Below are 15,579 nucleotides of genomic sequence, written 5' to 3' on the forward strand. Positions count from 1 at the left end.
CTTGCCAGAACCACCTCTAGAGGCCTTTCCGTACTGTATTTGGAGATGAATTCTTTTTTCCTCTAGACGTAAAGTGTGCCCCCTTGTCTTCTGTGATGAATAACTCAACACCAAGTTTACTATATGGACCACTTATGTATTTGTACATGTTGATCATATCCCCCCTTAACCACTTAAGCCCTGGAAGGATTTACCCCCTTAATGACCAGGCCATTTTTTGCTATAAGGCACTGTGACACATTAACTGACAATTGCACGGTCATGCGACATTGTACCCAAACAAAAATTTTTCCCCACAAATAGAGCTTTCTTTTGGTGGTGTCACGGAACGTCCCACACTCCGCTTGAGTGCTTCCGTCATATACCACTTCCTCCCAGTCTGTATACAGATATCAGATATTCCAACCTCTCTGAGCAGAAAACAAGGCGACACTTGCTTCACTGCTAACATGGACTGTTTATTATGAATCAAAGTTACAAGACTTTATATGCCGTTGGAACCTCCTCTAACAATACAACTGTAACTTAATTAACATGAGCTAATTATCTAATCCTTTATACAGCCCAGGTGACTGAGACATGACCTTTCGCCCAGACTTGTGGTCACCAAGCTTCACACAGTTATATCAACATAATAGCAGTCGTCCCGTCTCCTACATTGTATAGAGGACAATGTCATTAGCTCATTCAATTAACATAAACACAGGTTGATGACACCAGCATCTCCTCACAGGATGTGTCCCAACAGAATGAATCCATTGAAAATCCAGGGCCCATAATCAAAAGGCAACAGGCTTGCATACAGTCCTCTCCAACAGCCTCTGTTCTGGCTAGGTCTGTCACATTTCTCCCCTTTTGGCAGGAGACTAACACAGGAGGAGACCCCAGACGGGTTGACTCCGAAGTTAGTCCATAGTTCTAGTCCTCTACTGCCTGTACCCACACAGTACCCCAAACAAATTGTTCCAAACAGAGTATTACTCACCCAGCCAACCTCTGCCTCTCTCAGAGAACATATCTGCCGCTGGGGAGAGGCCTGGACTGGCTCTTCTCCCTGGAATCCTTTCTGCCGCTGGAGAGAAGACAGGGTGTCTGGGCTCACTCTGTCATGCTGTTGGGGATCGGGGCCCACTGCCCAGCATCCCTGGGGTATACAGGTGGAGACTGAAGTCCCATCCACCTTCACAGGAAATCTATCCTCTGTTAGTTGAGGGCAGAGTCCAGCAGTCCTCGGCCCTGTTGCCAGCCCTTCTGCTGGAAACCCCACACCATCTGTTCCGGCTAACTGTTGGAGAGAGAGGCCGACTGCCCCGCCTCCCTGGAACTCTGTAGTTGTTGCCGGTGCTGGGCAGAGGTTGGTAGCACTCTGCCCTGTTGCCAGCACTTCTGCTGGGGACTCCACATCCTCTGCTCCGGCTAACTGTTGGGGCAGGAGGCTGGCTTCCTCCACTCCCAAACTGTGTAGCTGCCATTGGGGAGGTGAGCCGGCTGCTTCCTTTTCCATTCCCTCATCTGGCTGCTGAGACGACATGTCGATGGTACTGTCTCCCAGGTACACGGATCTTTGCTGGGGAGGAAAGCCCACTTCCTCCACCCTGGCCAACTGTTGGGAAGGGACAACACACACCTCCTCTCCCTTCTCCCCCTGTATCTGCTGCTGGGAAGTGATTGCCATCTTCTCAGCCTGAGCCTCCACAATTGCTGCAGGTGTGGGGCAGAGGTCTTGGACCCTCTGTCCGGTTGCCAGCACTTCTGCTGGGGGTTTGCCAGGTGGTTCCTCCTCTACAGAAACGTCTATTAAATCCCCAGTCTCTGGAATTGGTAAAAGTTTGGGACAGAGGTCTTGGACCCTCTGTTCAGTTACCAGATCTTCAGCTGGAGAAGTTTGTTTTAACTCCATAGATGCTGCTGGCAGAAAATCACATGTCCCTGTCAGTGTTGTGGGAGAAAGGCCGACTACCTCTTCTCTCAGGAAGGCTGAAGCCACTGTTGGTGCTGGGCAGAACACAGTGAACTTTGGCCCTGATAGCAGCTCTTCTGCTGGAGGCTCATCAGGTTGTTCTTCCTCAGCAGAAAAGTCTATCAAATCCCATGTCTCTGCAACTGATGTCTGGGGATAGAGGTTCACCATCTCCTGTCCATGGAACCCAGAAGATGCTATCATTTCTGGGCAGAGGTTAGCAGAGCTCTGCCCTGTTGTCAGCACTTCAGGTTCGGGGATGGCAATCTCCGGATTTTTCACTGCCGATTCTCTGGCATGCTGCTGAACTTGTTCTAGCAGTTTCCTGTATGCCCTTTCCAGATGCTGTTCCTTCCTTAGCAAATGGTCCAGATCAGGTTTGAGCTCTGAGACCCCTGCAAGACCGAGCATAGACTCTCTATAGTCTCTCAGGTCCTCAATGTCAGGTTCCCCTTCATCGCCAAACATAAAAAGATTTGTAAGGCTCTCCCACAGCAATCCAGGGCCGCCAAAGTCATATCCCTCCGGAGAGCATTCTGTTGTCTCCCCTAAATATCCCTCCTCTGAGTGCCATTGCAGAGCCCGATAACGATTGTCCAGCTCTATCTCCTGCTGGACCAACCTGTCCAACTCAGTCACCCATTGCTCCTGGGGCTGCTCTCCCAGGGAATGCCATCCGCAATGCCCGTTGGTCACTGGCCCGTTGCTCTTGGGTTGGAAAGCACTTGCCCTGTTTTATACCAGCGAGACGGAGGGCTGCAATCCAGAGCTCCACCCGAATTTGCTGCCTAAGCTCCAGGTATTCATCCTCAGACACAGTCCTGGTGTATGTTGAAAGGATGATCCGCAGCAGCCCCGGGAATTCTGATGCCAGGTCCATATCTCCGCTGGGATGACTGAAGTCTGCTATGCTGATCTTGGATCCAGTTGGAGGTTTGGATGTCCCAGACTTCAGGAAGCTTTCCCGCTGCTTGTCACCAATGTCACGTAACGTCCCACACTCCGCTTGAGTGCTTCCGTCATATACCACTTCCTCCCAGTCTGTATACAGATATCAGATATTCCAACCTCTCTGAGCAGAAAACAACCCAACGGTCAAGTCTACACTACTCTATATCGCAAACCCTCTTCGGGCAATACAATCCTACACGCCCAGAGCGCCCACCCTGAGCCTCTCCTTAGAAGTATTCCATACAGCCAATATGTTAGGATTAAACGTAACTGTACCCGTGAGGATGATTTCTTTAGGGCGGCACATGACCTCTATAATAGACTCTTAGACAGAGGCTACAGCCATTCTTTGTTAAAAAAAGCATTCCATAAGGCAAAGAAACTTAACCGGAAAGATTTGGTTTTTTCCGACAAACCATTGGACTCCAGACAACCCACACGACTCATTACTCAGTTCTCTAACCAGCATACCCAAATCAAAGATGTTCTCAAACAATTTTGGCCTTTACTCACATCTGACCCTATCATTGCTAAACACATTAACACATACCCTGATATCACTTACCGACGTTCTCCCTCTCTTCGTGATCGTTTGATTCACAGCCACCATTCTACCGACACTGCACATAGGCCTACTGCCACCGGCACCTATCAATGTGGTAAATGCGACATATGTGCATTTGTTGCCAATTCCCAAGTTGTTAACTTACCTGATGGAAATACACACACCATCAGACACTACGTTACCTGCGCCACTGTTGGGGTCGTATATTTGGCTCAATGCCAATGCGGCTCATTCTACGTTGGCAAAACTAAGCGCCCTTTTCAGATTCGCATTCGGGATCATATAAAACCACTATACAAGAACATCACTACTACAGCCATTAATAGGCACATCGCTGCCCAACATAACTCTGATCCCCACGTCATTTTGTTTTCCGCACTTGAACATATTCCTCCACATGTAAGAGGCGGTAGTACTGATAACCTATTACTACGACTTGAAACTAAATGGATTCATACATTAAATGCCACTATCTTCCCAGGACTCAACGAATATATCAGCTTCAAGCCCTTTCTTTAATATTTATTAGTAAAAATATTTTTACACATCATATATTCTCCTTTTCCTATGCCCACTCCCTAGACAACGTCGTTTGTGGTTCTCTTTTTTCATCTCATCCCTACCTGTCTCCCTCTCTCTCTGTCCCCTACCCCCTTTCTATTTCTTTATTTTTCCGAGCCTCCTGATTTTCTTCTCTTTTTTTGTTGCCATGGCTCCATCTGGGGTTTCCTCCATAAAGTCCCCCCCTGAAACAAATGCTTAATAGTATGTTATCTGCATTTGCTATAAATTTATTTTTTCTTATAAGTTCTTATATTGACTTAATATCTTTGATACCCTGTCTAACATACAAGTGTATCTCGTTTGTATTCATTTATTATACTAAACCCTTTTTGTCAGTATTGAATAACATCTTTTGACATATTTATCGCAGTATATAAGCTCCGCTATAGGATTGTGTTTTTTTGTTTTTTTGTTGTTTTTTTTGATGCATTTTATCCTGTCTTGTATTCTCAATTTTTTGGTTACAAATCCCACTGGTATACTAGGACCCAGTGGTTCTCTATGCACACTACACACATTGTGGCTGGACGTCGTGGGCTGACACACAGGTACCTCCCACTTTCCCCAGCGACCCCTGTGGATCGTCGGGCAGTATAGGCCTTGTCCCCCTACCCTGTGTCTCAGCACACTACCCCCCATGCCCCGTCGTGCCCCACCACCGTCCTGCACTCATTCTCTGGCGCCTTGGCTAGCTCCTGATTGGGGGAGGAGGCTTATGTGTGAGGGGTGGGCAGTCACTGTATGGGCTCTCCCCGTTTGGGACTGACATGGCCAGCGCTGTTTTTGCCTGTACGGACGCCAAGGCGCAGACCTCTGTCTGCCCCTGGGTGCCCACGTCTGTTCTCAGACTTTTCGGCCCCCTTTCTCCATCGGCAGATTGGATGAGGCGACACCTTGGCACCTCCCATTCCAGGGTTGTTCGCCTCCCCATTCGCCACACGGTCCGTACGTTCTGAGCATGCGCGCGCGGTGCATGATGGAACACGTAGTTCCGAGGCACCGTGCAGTGCGCAGCTGTGGATACCCCTCGTTAAGCGTCCGCACACCTGATCATTATCTGATCGGGTGTGGGGGGCATACAAGTAACCGGCCAGTCCCTCAGTTCCTTGATGGACGAGGGACGTGCCTGCATATGCTCTGCACACAGCTACAAGGTAAACTCCTGTCTTTCAAAATACCTGTACTTCATGTTCTCTACATGAATTACTTATTATGCTTTTACACATCTCTTAGGATCCACCTCGATACCTGCCTTCTACCTTGCTGGTCAATATTGATCCTTTCAAGCAACATTGTCTGCACCATGATGGATTTGGTAACAGACTTCTTTCCAGCAGTCTTGCCTATGCTTAGATACATCTTAAAACATTCATCTCTTTCGTTTTCTTGATTTTTTTTTCCCCTTTTTTTTCCCTTTTGTCCTTTTACATCCTATACAGGACATATCGTAATTTCCATCCCTTTTAACCCCAGGACAGATATTACTTACCTGTGAATGTGCTGCTATGAGAATTTCTCTCTACAGCCGATATTACTAAGTAAGTACAGGCATATCTACCTTATATGACCCTAGTTACCAATAGCAACACCCCTAATGTTATTCATTCCTTTAATTAGGCTTGGTCTAATTGGATTGCAGACCTGGTCCAATTTTGATGTTTTCTCCCTGGCTGTGTGCACACACTTACTACAGGCACCTCGTGACCTTGTTTCTCTACGGTTTTTAAACATACATGTAAGTTTGCACTCTCCCTTCTAGAGATATAGATATATTTATTTCATATTTATATATATACATTTTACGTATTCTTTTTAATATAATGCACAGTTGTGCAATCCTTTATCTCTAGAGTATTATTACAAGTGCATTATGACTTATGGCTATCCTTACATTCCTTTGCCAGGTCTACTGTATGCCCCCTGCAGGCATAATTTACGGCGCGACCTGCCCGCTCCCTTACGGGGATCCCCTCGGGTGGCTGTGTTTTCCCTTCCCCTTTCCTCCTTCCCCTCTCGGGCACTGACGCCCCAGGTATGTTTGCATTATCGGTATTTTGTGTGGAGCCTATGGTCGCATAAATGTCCAGCCACGATTTTAACTCTTTACTGTCTACACCATGCAGTGTTTGGTTAAATTATTGTTCTTACTATGTTTTTCATGTTTATTACACAGAACTGTCTTATTTATCTATCTTATGAGCTCCTGTTCCCTGAAGAAGCCAATGTCTTGGCGAAACATGTAGGAAATCGAGCCCTTCTCCTTTAAACGGCCATTTTCCATCTGGCCCATTCTACCATCCCTAGGGTCACTTACAGTACATGTACCCATAATCTCTTTTTTTAAGTATAACATGAATTGTTTGTAATGTATATTTTGTCTATGTTAGATTATCAATAAATTTTGTATTTTTTATTATTTTTTTGCTTCTTACACTTTTTCTTGTTTATTCCTCTTTGAGAAATCTATTTGACTATAGCACCGCCATAATCCCCCGTCCACATACCCATTAAATATTTGATTATTTTGGGGATGAGGTGCTGCATCCTTTGGTACCATCTAGCCACCCTTACATTTTTTGAGCAGAAAACAAGGCGACACTTGCTTCACTGCTAACATGGACTGTTTATTATGAATCAACGTTACAAGACTTTATATGCCATTGGAACCTCCTCTAACAATACAACTGTAACTTAATTAACATGAGCTAATTATCTAATTCTTTATACAGCCCAGGTGACTGAGACATGACCTTTCGCCCAGACTTGTGGTCACCGAGCTTCACACAGTTATATCAACATAATAGCAGTCGTCCCGTCTCCTACATTGTATAGAGGACAATGTCATTAGCTCATTCAATTAACATAAACACAGGTTGATGACACCAGCATCTCCTCACAGGATGTGTCCCAACAGAATGAATCCATTGAAAATCCAGGGCCCATAATCAAAAGGCAACAGGCTTGCATACAGTCCTCTCCGACAGCCTCTGTTCTGGCTAGGTCTGTCACAGGTGGTATTTGATCACCTCTGCGGTTTTTATTTTTTATGCTATAAACTAAAAAAGAGGGACAATTTAAAAAAACAATATTTTGTACTTTTGCTATAATAAATAACCTATAATAAAAACAAATTTCTTCATCAGTTTAGGCCAATACGTATTCTTCTACATATTTTTGGTAAAATCGCAATAAGCGTATATTGATTGGTTTGCGCAAAAGTTATAGTGTCTACAAAATAGGGGATATATTTATGGCATTTTTATTATTGTGATTTTTTTACTAGTAATGGCGGTGATCTGTGATTTTTGTCAAGGCTGCGACATTGTGGCGGATAGAACGGATACTTTTAACACTTTTTTGGGACCATTGACATTTATAAAGCGCTCAGAGCTAAAAATAGCCACTAATTACTGTATAAATGTCACTGGCAGGGATGGGGTTAACACTAGGGGGTGATCAAGGGATTACCTGTGTGTTCCCTCAGTGTGTTCTAACTTTGGAGGGATAGGACTGACTGGGGAGGAGACATATAGCTGTTACTACTTAGTAGGAACACACAGTCTGTCTCTATTCCCCTGACAGAACTGGGATTTGTGTGTTAACACACAGACCCCTGTTCTGGCTCTGTCAGGAGCGATCGCGGGCGGCGGACATCGCGCCTGCCTGCCACGTGCATCTGCTCCAGAGACACGCGGCAGGCACGTGCCTGCCACATCCATTTAAAGTGCCGAAGTACCGCAGCCGTGCCAACCTGTCGCAATACAACTGCGACGGCTGGTCGGCAAGTAGTTAATCTTCTCTTCTCAAGAGGGAATAGATTCAGTTGCTCTAATCTTTCCTCATGGCTGAGCTCTTCCACGCCTCTTATCTGTTTGGTTACCCTTCTCAGCACTTTCTCCAGTTCCCTGATTTCCTTTTTGAGAACCGGTGCCCAAAACTGAACTGCATATTCCAGATGAGGTCTTACTAATGATTTGTACAGGGGCAAAATGATATCTCTCTCTCTGGAGTCCATACCTCTCTTAATACAAGAAAGGACTTTGCTTGCTTTGGAAATCACAGCTTGGCATTGTGTGCTATTATTAAGCTTATGATCTACCAAAACCCCTAGATCCTATTCCACCACTGATTCGCCCAGTTGTACTCCCCCAGTATGTATGATGCATGCATATTCTTAGCCCCCAAGTGCATAACTTTACATTTATCAACATTGGACCTCATTTGCCACTTAGTTGCCCAATTAGACAGTGCATTGAGGTTGGCTTGTAAATTGGAGACATCCTGTAAGGACGTTATTCCACTGCATAGCTTAGTGTCATCTCCAAAGACAGAAATGTTACTTTTAATCCCAGTCCCTATATCATTTATAAAGATATTAAAAAGTAAGGGTCCCAGCACTGAACCTTGCGGTACACCACTGATAACCTTAGACCATTCAGAGTAAGAATCATTTACCACTACTCTCTGAATTCTGTCTTTTAGCCAGTTTTCTATCCATTTACAAATTGATCTTTCCAAGCCTGTAGACTTTACCTTACACATTAGACGTGTGTCAAACGCTTTTGCAAAATCTAAGTATACCACGTCCACCGCCACCCCTCTGTCCAAGGTTTTACTTACCTCCTCATAAAAAGAAATCAGGTATGTTTGACAACTTCTGTCTTTCAGGAATCCATGCTGTCTGTTGCTTAAAATATTTTTTTCCAGCAAGAACTCATCTATGTGGTCTTTTATTAAACTCTCAAGTATCCTCCCGACTATAGAAGTTAAACTAACAGGTCTATAGTTACTTGGTAAAGACTTTGATCCCTTTTTAAATATGGGCACCACATTGGCCTTATGCCAATCCAGTGGTACCATTCCAACCATTAACGAGTTCCTAAATATTAGAAACAATGACCTTGAAAAGACAGAGCTCAATTCTTTTAGGATGCGTGGGTAGATGCCATCTGGTCCAGGTGCTTTATCCACCTTTATTATGTCTAAATATTTCTGGACCATATCACTTTTGAGCCATTGTAGATCATTGGGGGCTATGTCACTACCGCCCCAATTATGGGCATGAGCTACCCCATGCTCCATTGGATGAACAGAGCAGAAGAAAGTATTTAATAAATTTGCCTTCTCTTTGTCCCCAGTCATCCACTCTAGATTATTTTGTAAAGGGCCTTCATGCTGAGACCTTTTAGCTTGCTGGACCCTGCTTTTGGTTCCTTTGGTGGCCGCCCTGACTGACCTCTTGTATATACTCCCAGTATATATGCATGAACTTACACATGCATTTTTACAGTTTTCAGTTTCTGGACTAATCGGTTTTACTTTCAAGGTAACTGTGCTTTGCGCCTTTTTACTTGTATTATTCATGCTCAGACCTGACCTTTTTACTATTAATATATTTGTAGACTTTTTTGGGGTTTGTCCTACTATCTTTTGAAATCTGTCGTTCATTTAGAATTTTTGCATCCTTGATTTCTTTTTTACATATTCTGTTATATTCTTTGTAACATTTAAATGATGGTAACGTTCCTTCATTTTTATATTTTTTAAAAGCTTTTTTGATAACCCAATCTGTATACATAGTTTCTCCATAATCCCACAAATAGTCAATAAAAATATATCAGCATATCCAGTGTGTTGTAATGGTCATAGGCCACATAAGCATGACTTTTTGACACCTGCTGATCACACAGACAATGGTTTTTATATCCTGACTCTTATATCTATACAATGACCATGTGTTAGTTAATACTTTTGTAGCACCCTGATGTTTAGGCAGGGTTGCTATTAAATGTATTTGCCAAGTGATAGTTGCCTTGGCCAATTATTAGGAGGTCAAGTGATTTCACCATAATTCTGGAATTGCAGCACTTCTCTCTTCTGCCACTAGATGGCCAGGTATCTGGTGACATTAGTTAAGACAAGGGCACTGCAAGGACAGATTAGGAATGAATGGGGTGTCTCAGCCAATGGGCAGGGATTTTCTTGGGTCCCTTGGCGTGCTGGAAGAACCTTTTTATTTGGGTGGAGTCAGGTGACGTGTGTTGTATTGCCCCGGGCTGCTAGGCCAGAAACCTAAGGCCTATCCCAGGGAATTCTTGCTGCTAGACTGGCTGAGAGCCTATCCAGTAGTAGTGACAGGGTTGGGACTGCGGGCTTGTAGTCCAACCAGAAGTAACAGTTCCACCGACCGGGGAACCCGTTATGGTCGGAGGTAGAGGGGAAGCTGTCGCCACAAAGGGACCATCCACCTTGCTACCGGAGACCACAGTGAGTGAGCTGAGGCCAGTACCAGAGCAGACTTCAAGCCAACCGGGGACGGAAAAGAAGAGGGAAAGCATCAGCAAGTGCCAAGTCAGGGACCCAGCAGGACAGCCGAGGTGACGCTTGTGGAGTGCCAAGCCAGGGACCTAACGTGTCAGCAGGGGTGAAGCTTGAGGAGTATCTGTAAGTGCCAAGCCCAGGGACCCAGCAGTGAAGTGGGGGTGACGCTTGAGGATGATACTGAGTGCTACAGTATAGAGCTCAGGGGATCCAGTGGCTAGTGGATCTGAAGCCTAGTGAGAGAGACTGGGAGCTTGTTGAGTGAAGACCCACAGTGAGTGAGTGTGGGGTAAAGAGGACTGTTCGTGTTGCAGATATTTGAATACCTTTACCGTTAGTAACAGCTACAAGATTGTTGCCTTAGGAGACAGCATCCTACTTATACAGAAGTGGTGTCTGTCAGGAGGCCTTCAGCTGTATAGCCGTCTACCTATAGAAGTCTTGGATTCTGCCAATTAACATTACATCTACCTAAGGGTGTCCTGGCCCTAACCCTCTCTCCCACAGTTCTGTTTAAGAGATTATAAATGTCTTTGCATCAAAAAAGTGTCTGGCGCCCACCTGTTCAACTTGCATTACACCCACCATGCCTTGTAACCCACTCTACACTGAAAGATGTCAGCTGTCCTTAACTCTGGAGGTCACCATTGGGCTTCAGGGGCCCCGGGACTTTGCTACACTTTCATTCTATCTGTGCATTTTCCAGTATGTGCACACACACAATGAGACATCAAAGTACAGAAGGACAAACATGTATTTAGCCATTGTTCGCTGTCCTGTCACTGAAAACAGTTGGGTGATAACCTCATCAGCTCCATTATACAAGTTCTCAAGTATTGTAGTTATAATAGCATTGGCTGTTGTAGGAAATACTTGATAATAAAACATTCATTCATGCATAACTACATTAGTCATGATATGTTAGGTAAACAAAGTGCAGAATATTAGCAGCAACCCAAGTGTGCTTGTAGATGAGAAAGAATAGCAGCCACTGCAGTAACTGTAAAATATCCCCTACTTCTTTGTTTTCAGTTCACGTCAGGATTGGCAGTTCACTAGCGCCTAAAATTACTTCTCAGAAAAATCACAACCCAGCATTGTCGTGTTGTATAAGGTAAGCAAACCTCCAGCCTTTAATGCAGGATGCTTATGAAAAATTAATAGTGTGGGCCAGCAGAGGAGTAGGAAGCATTGTAGCCTGCCAGTATACTATATGACTCACTAGGGCTTTTCCACATCTCTTATATATAAGGCTTTCTTCAGTGTACTCAAACAGCATAGCAGAATGACGTGCATTAAATCAATGAAAGTAGCAGGATTGTTTATCTTATTTTGATGAGTTATTGCGCTTTGCATAACCAAATGTACTGGTCAAAACTTTAAAATGCAAACAAAAGTGTAAAATACAAGAACAACATGTACATAAAGAATTGCATTTTTACATTAACTGCACTCTGCTCCGTTTACTTGTTTGCTATTGATCCTCTTAATATGAAAATAAGTTATATAAGGTTAGTGAACAATACAGAAATTAAAGTGTGCAGGGTGACAATCCTGTAAAATCCAATCTATCAGTGATTTGACCACATTGGTAAAGAATTTTCAATGTGTAAAATAATTTAAAGTAGAACTTCAGTCTCCCATTCAACTATTTTTTTCTGTTTCAATATTTTTATTAAGTTTTGAGAGAGTATGACAAGCCATGGTTTTCCCAGGGGCAATATTAAACAGGCACACACAAAAGAAAAAGCGTATGTATGTAGAATGATTAACATAACTATAAACTGTTGCCAGGACCCAAAAGGGTCAGGGTAGAGGAAAGGCAAATAGTACAAGTTATACTGTATTGTCCCCTAAGGGAAATCAGTCTCCATGTAATAGCCGTCATAGTAAGAATGAAGAGGAAAAAGAAAGACAGAGGAGAAATAAAAAGGGGGAAAAAAGAAAAAGAAAGAGAGAAAAAGGAGAGGGCAAGTACCAAGGAGGCGGAACCTGCACAAGCAAAGTTTAAAGTCGACCATAGCTAGACGGGGACAGAGAGAGTACATCATCCAAGGGTCCAAAACTTTTAAGAATTGTGCATGTGAATCCTTCAAAATACTAGACATCTGCTCATCCACCATCAGAGCGGTCTTTGTGGCTTTCACTCCCTGAAAAGCAACAGACGGAGTCTTCCCGGCCTGGGCTATAGTTCGCTTGGCAGATATAAAAAGGTATAAGGCCAATTTCCTCTGATGCGCTAAAAGACCTGGTAAAGGACAATGTAAAAGAGCCAGTCGGGCATCTTTACGGACTGTTACATGAAATAAGGATTGCAATAGGCCAAAGACTTTGGGCCAGAAGCTGATCAGACGTGGGCATGACCACCATATATGTATGACATCCCCTCGCTGACCGCAATTCCGAAAACATCTAGTTCTGCTACCACCAATCAACTATTTTTTAATCCTTATATTGCTAGCATTCGAAAACAGATAGGAAGGTATATGCAATTTACTTGTTTTAACTGTTTCTACATTTATTCAGTTACTTCCTGATTTTCAGGCCTAGGCAAATTATGTCATACATCCCAGGAGTTTTCAGGAGAGAAAGAGGGGTTTTCTCAGCAAAGCATACCTTTCTGCACGCATGATGAAGTGAAGGGCAGATGGATTCAAGGAGGCAAATGCTACATGAACCATCTGTCCTTACTCAAGATGGCCACAGCCAGAAATGATAAGGGGGCATTTTTCAAAGTTATTTGTAAGCAAAATAAACCTTAGAAACATAAATAAATGGATGGGGGTTCTTTAAATATTAAAAATACTTAAGTAATTTTTTTGGTTTGTGGTGCTCAGATACAGTGTATTTTAAGTGATTAGAGGGCTATTTCATCAACGTATTTATGAGTTGATAGGTTTATAGGTTGATAGGAGCCTGGTTCTTTGGCACCTATAGCATGTCAAAGTGTGGTAGACAGCATTTTCATAGAAATTAATGGGAAGTCAATTTCACAGGCGTAACCCTGCTGGGAGACTTTGTGAGCAGGCTGTTTGACTTTTATTTGGTTGCACTAAGTACATCATTGTAGCACAATTATTACAATGTATTTATGCATAAAGCCTGCAACCAGTGCTGCAGAACCCTGAGGTCAAACTGACTTTTTTATTATTTGACATGGGGGGGGGGGATATTTACTAAAACTGGAGCTTGCAAAATCTGGTGCAGCTCTACATATAAATTAGCTTCCAGGCTTTATTGTCAAAGCTTAATTGAACAAGCTGAAGGGAGAAGACGATTGGCTATCATGCACTGTTGTAGTAGTTGTAGTATGATTCTTAGTGCTACAGTTTTAGTAAATCTCTCCTGTTGCACTTAATGCGTATGATGTATGTCTTTAATATTCCTTTAACCATGACCACAAGGGTGACAAACATGCCACGGTGTCACCTAACCCGGTGTCTTACATGGTAACCTACCTCTGGTGCTCTTTCCCTACTGCACATAATATAGATGTTGTACTGGGTATTTCCTCTTTGTTCCTTTACTATGTAACCTTTTCAGATTCTGATTTTACTACTAGCCTTGGCACACATTGGGAATATATTATATACTATAATATATATATATATATATATATATATATATATATATATATATATATATATATATATATATATAATATCCAGGACCATATTTGAACTTTCTACTTCCAAGAGCCTCACCTCTGTCACCTCTTCTCTCACAGTCAACCATTACCTCCATTTTCTTAAAGCCAGTAGCAGCTCACGGCATAATCCGACACATTTGGTTATTTTGTATTAGTTATTTTTACTATAAAGTATTTTGCATGTTTACACAATATTTGCATTGCCAAATGATCGTTCATCGGGGTCAGTTCTTAGGATTGCCATCTCTGATTGTAGCTAGTCTTCACATCATACTAACAATATCTGAATCATGTATACAGAGCTTACATCAATGGAATACGGGCAGGTCCATACTCAGATCAATAATTATTATACATTACTATACTGCAAGCAAATTCAGAAGCATGATTGAAGAGGTAGAATCAGAACAATGTTGACAGAACCAGAAACAGGCTTACAGAGATGGGATCAAAGCAGACAACTTAAAAGGGCTTATAGAAAAATCAGATATTGGGTGTATGGAACCCAAAATGTTATAGTTTTATGATAAAATACCTGACATTCTATAGATTTTATGCTTCATTCCTGGAAAACTTTGAAGCACAATTAAATTTTTTTTAAAAATGTGTTTACTCATATGGAACGAGATTGTGTTAATTGTTATTATAACACGTTATGCCACTAAGAAAAGTGCAATACAAAGACATTATACGTAAATATGCAGAGAGTTTGCAGTGATGTACTGTATGGGGCAACAAGTTTTAATGTTCCTTTCAACCGCTTAAAGTGTACATAAATGGAGGCTACCACTGGAGAGCCAGCCATCCTTGGCCATGGAGAGCGATGAACTTCAATCACTGAAATGTGGACGGAATTACCCCTTGGACCCCACATCAACACCTCTTCACTAGTGCCACTTTAACAGTTTAGTTCCCTAAACAAGTACAACGTTAGAAGCAATAATGCAAAACAAGTTCAGGATAGAAAAGAGCATGAAACAGCAGAAACAGATGAACACAGCAGAAACAGATTATAAAAGCAGCAAAAATATGGACTCTTCAAAACATTGTCTCTGTGACTTAATCAGGGCAGCATGGCAGCATATGGCTGCATAGGATGGTTTCTGTAAGACTCTATAATAACAGAAAGTCTAACTGAATATCATTACTTCAATAAAACAAAACATAGACAGCTACTCATAATTATCCTTATAAACAGGATACCTCTCAAGGAGGTCCAGAGTAGCTCTGGTAACACAGGGAAACAGCTGGAGGGATCCAAGGCTCAAAGCCAAAAGGTCACCCCACTGGAACTGGAGTACTCTAATAGCAATTGGGAAGAAGATCCCCACAGTAGCTAGGTCTCCTGAAACAGCTGCATGCTATTAGGCTCCTGCTCAGCTCTCTGAACACTGGTTCTGACAGTGGAGGAATGCCCAACTGGCTGCAGATCACTTATACTCCCTGGACATTTCCTGAAACACAGGGAGTTGTGGGAATTGGATTTAAGTCAAGGGGAATCAAACATTAAAAAATGGTAATGGACATTTTCTAGGCCAGTGATGGCGAACCTTGGCACCCCAGATGTTT

At 43.0% G+C, this 15,579-nt stretch overlaps 1 protein-coding gene across 3 annotated transcripts in view; it reads left to right on the forward strand.

Annotated features, from left to right (window-relative positions):
- TAFA3 (TAFA chemokine like family member 3) overlaps positions 1-15,579 on the forward strand; it is a 701,431-nt gene that overhangs the window by 20,519 nt on the left and 665,333 nt on the right. The window contains exon 2 of one of the 3 annotated variants that reach the window (XM_073615718.1): positions 11,394-11,475. The exons of the other annotated variants lie outside the window; for them this stretch is intronic. The gene's annotated coding sequence lies outside the window, so the exon portion shown is untranslated. The remainder of the gene's footprint in view (positions 1-11,393; positions 11,476-15,579) is intronic. 3 annotated transcript variants of the gene reach the window in all.

Source organism: Aquarana catesbeiana, linkage group LG02, assembly GCF_042186555.1.
Source record: "Aquarana catesbeiana isolate 2022-GZ linkage group LG02, ASM4218655v1, whole genome shotgun sequence".
Taxonomy (NCBI): Eukaryota; Metazoa; Chordata; class Amphibia; order Anura; family Ranidae; genus Aquarana; species Aquarana catesbeiana.